This window comes from Silurus meridionalis, chromosome 29 (assembly GCF_014805685.1).
Source record: "Silurus meridionalis isolate SWU-2019-XX chromosome 29, ASM1480568v1, whole genome shotgun sequence".
Lineage (NCBI taxonomy): Eukaryota > Metazoa > Chordata > Actinopteri > Siluriformes > Siluridae > Silurus > Silurus meridionalis.
This window is the reverse complement of record NC_060912.1, coordinates 12,401,158-12,407,387: the sequence shown is the minus strand read 5'-3', so window position 1 is coordinate 12,407,387 and position 6,230 is coordinate 12,401,158. Positions and strand designations below refer to the sequence as shown.

At 41.2% G+C, this 6,230-nt stretch overlaps 1 protein-coding gene across 1 annotated transcript in view; it reads left to right on the top strand.

Moving 5' to 3' along the window:
- Positions 1–2,275: 2,275 nt before the first annotated feature.
- Positions 2,276–6,230, top strand: part of LOC124382037 (glutamate receptor ionotropic, NMDA 2B) — a 45,897-nt gene continuing 41,942 nt past the window's right edge. Inside the window, 1 exon segment of the mRNA XM_046844118.1 lies at positions 2,276–2,517. The gene's annotated coding sequence lies outside the window, so the exon portion shown is untranslated.

Below are 6,230 nucleotides of genomic sequence, written 5' to 3'. Positions count from 1 at the left end.
GTCTCATGTGCTGTTTCATGTGATGTAATGTTACGTTGTGTGGAATGAGTTTTTGGCTGTCCATTTTTGAGAAAGACTACTGTACTTATTATTGAATATTTAGAATTGTTCTTCTTTTGTTGTGGACTGTACTTTGTTCTGCCTCCTTTTTGGATTCTGAGATCTGGATTATATATTTGGGATAACTTTTTATTATTATATAAGATTTATTTATTTATTTTTTTTTTTTTTATATTTTTATAATTCTGGATTTTTTTGGGACTGTTCTAATAAAAGATCTGTCTCTGCATCTGGGTTCCAACCCGTCCCTGTGGCATCCTGCTGCAGCTTCCACTTGAGCGACCCGGTTTTGAGACTCGGTCCTGACAGAATAAAACAGCACAGTGAACCCAACTGGAATATTGGAGACTGAGACAACAGAAGAACAGGAAGTTCTACAACCCTATCCCAAAAGCTTTTGGACAATGTTGACAGGACACTGTCAGCCTATGCCCCCCTGTGCCCCAGCATTTCTCCTGAGATCTGATTACTGTAGTTTGTTCCTCAGCCAGTGTGACCTCATGTTAATTTCTTAATCACACATGTTTCTGACTGATCAGGCACAGATTACCTGTGTTATCCTCCAGCTCTCGGGAAAAGCCCTTGAGGAGGCCATGCTAATCTGAGAGCTCCAGAGCACTTGTTGTTCTAGCTACCAGTCCTTTTTAAAAGCTCAGGTTTGGTCCCAGGTTTGGGCATTGCCAAGCCTCCAAGTCCCACTGGGGGATACCAAGTTCCTGAGCCCTGCTGGATGCATTGCCCAACCCTTGAGCCCACTGGGTGTGTTGACCAGTCTCTGAATTTGAAAGGGTGCTGATCAATCCTAAAGTTTCATTACAGTCATCATTCAGCTTCTGTTCTCTGCTGTGGGCATTGCTCAGCTTCTGAGCCCTGCTGAAGCCATTGCTCCGCCCCCTTCCTCATTACCATCGTCATTCAACTGGACCAACAGAACACCTTAACAAAGGGGAGGTCCTGTCAGGATCTGGGAGGGTTCTGGCGATTGTGCTTACCATGTTTCACCACCAGATGCTGCCAGTGTGCCCATAAATCCTACACCAGGATCTTACACGAAGTAGGAAGTTATAATGTTTCCAAGTTCTAATGTTTTGTTGTTTTCATGTGATGTTATGTTGTGTGGACTTTTGTCTTGAGCTTGTTTTTCAGAGTCTCTTGCTGTTTTCTCAAATGCGTCCATGTAAGTTCTGCCTCTGAATTAGTTTTTTGGCGAAAAACTGCACTTATTCCTGAGAAGATTTTGAATTTTCTGTTTCTACATCTCAGATCCATTCCCCACTTTAGAGGTGGGTAGATTATCTAAACCCCCTACATTAGTATTTAATAAAATATTTTAAATGTCTAATTTATTGAATAAAACAAGTTTTAAATCAGTAAGATTTAAATAGAATCAAGTTAAAAATAGAGAAGATAAAAGTGTAGTTGTGTTATGTGCTCTAACTGATGTTATTTTAATTTACTTGTCTTACTGGACTAAATGTTTGTTTCTATTTGTTTGAGTGTATGAACATTATTTTGAAAATAGAATGCAGATTAATGAATAACACAAAAAATAACTTTATTCTCCACTAGAGGCGCTCCACACTGAGACTAAGATGCCACTGCTGCTGAATACTGTTGCCATGGAAGGGTGTAACTTGGTCTACAACAATGTAACATCAACATGAAAGTCAGGACTCGAGGTTTCCCAGCAGAACATCACCCAAAGTATCACACAGCTTACCTTCTCCTCAGAGTGCATCCTGACTCCCATCTCCTCACTATTTAAGCCATTTATGGCATTTAACAAATGTCCTTATCCAGAGTGACTTACAACTCAGCACTGGAGGTTTAAGGGCCGTGCTCAAGGGCCCAGCAGTGGCAGCTTGGTGACCTTCTGATTTAAAATCCACTGAGCTACCACCTCCTCAGTAATATAAAGCTCGCTATAAAGTGTATGAAATAATGACTTCTTCTTAACTATAAATATCCAGTATGGGGTCATTTAGGGTTCAGTGCTTCATTTTTTTAAACAAATGCTACAAAATATAAAATTCAGTTTAGAGTGTACAGAATTAGACCAGCAGAGGGCGCCACACTCTTTCTCTTCTATTTCTGCAGCCTTCACTTCTCTATCGTGTTCCCACTTTATTCTCTCCCACTGAATACTAATGCACTGCCGGCTCGGTAGTCATCCCTCTCTCCCTCCCTCTCACTATCTATCCATCCTCCATGAGAGAGAGAGAGAGAGAGAGAGAGAGAGAGAAGGCAGTGGTAGCGCTTAGCGTTATCTAGAAGGCGAGGGTTGCAGTGTGTGTGTGTGTGTGTGTGTGTGTGTATAACAGGTAGCAATACAGAACCAGGCAGCTGTCTGTGTATGGTTGGGATCTGCCTCTTTATTTATCTTTCATCCCAACATAAACGACGAAATGGACAGAGCTGGAGTCTTCATGCTCTTCTTCACCTTCACCCAGCTTGGAGGTGTTCTGTTGTTCTATCTCATGGCCTGACACTCATTCTCTCTCTATCTCTTTATCTGCATCTCTTGCACTCTCTCTCTCTCTCTCTCTCTCTCTCTCTCTCTCTGTCTCTCTCTCTCCCTGGATATCTCCCTCCATTCCTCTCTCTCTCTATGTTTCTCTCAGTACATCTCTCTTTTTCTTTCTCTCCTCACTCATTAAGTGTCTGTCTCACACTGTATTGGATGAGAAACGAGGTGATTGATTTTTCTCTTTTTTCGTCTCTCTCTCTCTCCATGACCACTCTGGATTTTCATGACAGGTAAGAAAGAGTGTGTGTGTGTGTGTGTGTGTGTGTGTGTGAGAGAGAGAGAGAGAGAGAGAGAGAGTTTGTATGCTTTAGCTTTAGCTTTACTAATTTATATGTTCATTAACATGCAATGTCCAGATGCAGAGGGCCTCATTCAGCATGTGTGTGTGTGTGTGTGTGTGTGTGTGTGTGTGTGTGTGTGTGTGTGTATGGTGTGTTTGAGAGAGAGCACAACACTAAAGCAGGACAAAAGAGTCTACCATTATTCCATTCAGGTTCTGTGTGTGTGTGTGTGTGTGTGTGTGAGAGAGAGAGAGAGAGACAGAAAGAGTGGAAGAGAGAGAGAGACAGAAAGAGTGGAAGAGAGAGAGAGAGAGAGAGAGAGAGAGAGAGAGAGAGAGAGAGAGAGAGAGAGGACATTAGTGTGTAAGAACATGATATAGTGTTATTATAGTACACTATGTGTGTGTGTGTGTGTGTGTGTGTGTGTGTGTGTGTGTGTGTGTGTGTGTACATCATAATCTCCTCCACACTCTTTCTAGAAGTGTGTATATCACTATAATGCCCTACTCGGGGTATTAACACCATCTACTGCACCTACATGGTGAATCTGTAGATATTCAGCCTCCTGTAATTGTGTAATTGGTGCCCTAGTGGATGAAGTGTGAACTACACAGTGTTCATTCATTCTGCAGAAAGTGTAGAAGGAGTGCAGTAATGCACTGTAGATGTTTTCACTCTGTATGTAAAAGACATGAGTGTGCACTACAGTGTGAGGAGAAGATGCTATGATGTATCTCATACACAACATGTCGTCTACAAGAAAGGAGATTAATCCCAAATAACTCCTGAGTGAACATGAAGAGCGTGTGGAAGTATCTGGTTATCTCCGTCAGTGGGATATCTTCCTGCACTCGGAGTGCTCTACACATGTTCTAGATATTTATGGTAGAACACTAATCTCTAGATGACTTCTTAGTGGACAGTTTCTGGTGTTGGGTGTAAAAGGTGTGGGGTTGGGTGTAGGAATAGTGTGTGTGTGTGTGTGTGTGTGTGTGTGTGTGTGTGTGTGTGTGTGTGTGTACTGCATGTATTTATTCACCAGCTGTTTGAAATGAGTATATTGTATTTATATATAATTATATACACTAGTGCACGACACTGTACGTGTTTCTGATCTTATATAAGTGTCTATAAAACACTGTATCGTATCTGAGCTGTGCACAGGGACAAACAGAAACACATTTTACTGAATCAACGTAAAAAACCTGACGATCATAAAACCAAGTAACTGTAATGTTAGTTAATGAATATTAATGCTGATGTTGTGTATTGTTTTGTTGTAGTTGTGTGTCACTGTCTATTTAAATCCTAATGACTGTGTATTTAAATTCATTAGCACTAGTCATTAGCTAGGTTATAGTTTATTTTCCCCAGTTGCCTGGCAACAGCTTTACCCACAGAATTTAACATGTTCACCTTCAGGTTCTACAAAATGCTTCATCAGAAACACAAATACACACACACACACACACACACACACACACAGACTAACACTACAAAATGCTTCATCAGAAACACAAATACACACACACACACACACACACACACACACACACACACACACACACACACAGATTAACACTACAAAATGCTTCATCAGAAACACAAATACACACACACACACACACACACACACACACAGACTAATACTATAAAATGCTTCATCAGAAACACAAATACACACACACACACACACACACACACACACACACACACACACACACACACAGACTAATACTACAAAATGCTTCATCAGAACACAAATACACACACACACACACACACACACACACACACACACACACACAGACTAACACTACAAAATGCTTCATCAGAAACACAAATACACACACACACACACACACACACACACACACACACAGACTAACACTACAAAATGCTTCATCAGAAACACAACACACACACACACACACACACACACACACACACACACACACACACACACAGACTAACACTACAAAATGCTTCATCAGAAACACAACACACACACACACACACACACACACACACACACACACACACACACACACACACACACACATAAAGACTAACACTACAAAATGTGTGCATCTTTAAACTCATGAACTCAGTTATCAGTGTTCTGATGTGTTGTGTCCTAAACCAACCTGGTTCACTACAGTGCAGACTATTTTAGACCTTTGTCTGTTTGAGGTTTTATCTGAGGACATGCTGGGAATTTCCTGACGTCCTACGATGCTCTACAGCACTTTCCTGAACAAACAAATTCCCACTTTATACTGAAGCGAGTGAGTGATTTGGGACACGTCCACAGTGGATTGATTATGGTGTTAATGTGCACTATATAGTGGATAAGTTACAGTAAGAGTAAGAATTAGCATATGCCAATAGTGATCCCAGTGTGCCCTCTGTAGTGAACAGTGTGTGTGGTTTGGGACATGCCCATAATTCTTTATTTCATGTTTTAATTAAATTTTTTATTTTAAGAATAGAACAAATGGTTTTCTTCACATCCAAAGTGCCCTACATGAGGAGTAGCATGTGTGTGACACACTCACTGCATCCTATATAGTAATTTGTGTGTATGGTTTGGGATACGCCCACAATGGACTAATGATGTTTATGTGACCTATATAGTGAATATGGTTTATGATTTGGGACACACCCACAACAGACTAACGAGGGTGTTTATGTGGATTACATACTTGACAGCTTGTGGTTTGGGATGTGTTCACAGCGTTATGCTGTCCTTCCCTCAGACACACACACACACACACACACACACACACACACACACACACACACACACACACACACACACACACAATGTTTTCATGGCTAGGTCAGGGAAACTGGGCCAACCCAAATGGGTCCGTACCCCACATCTAAATATAGCACACCTGGCCTACACACACACACACACACACACACACACACACACACACACAGTCCTGATCTTCCCACATAACCCACTTTACCAGAGAGAGACTGTACATACACACACTCTAATACACACCGCTGTATTTTATTGACTTTAATGTGACCTGATCAACAAATACTCATCCTCACACTACCTTTAACCCCTAATCCCTAATCCCTAACTCCCACCTCATATCCTTTAATTCCTATATCCTAAACCCAAACCCCTAAATCCTATCCTCTAATCCCTGACCCCTAAACCTTATCCCTTATCCCTAATCCATATCCTTTGACAAACTCTAATCCCTAAAATCTGACCCCTATTCTTTAATGCCTAAATCTTATTCTCTAAATCCTGACCCCTTCCTCTAATCCTTGAGCCCTAAACCCTATCCTTTAATCTCTAATCCCTCATCCTTATCCTTAATTCCCTAACCCTAAAA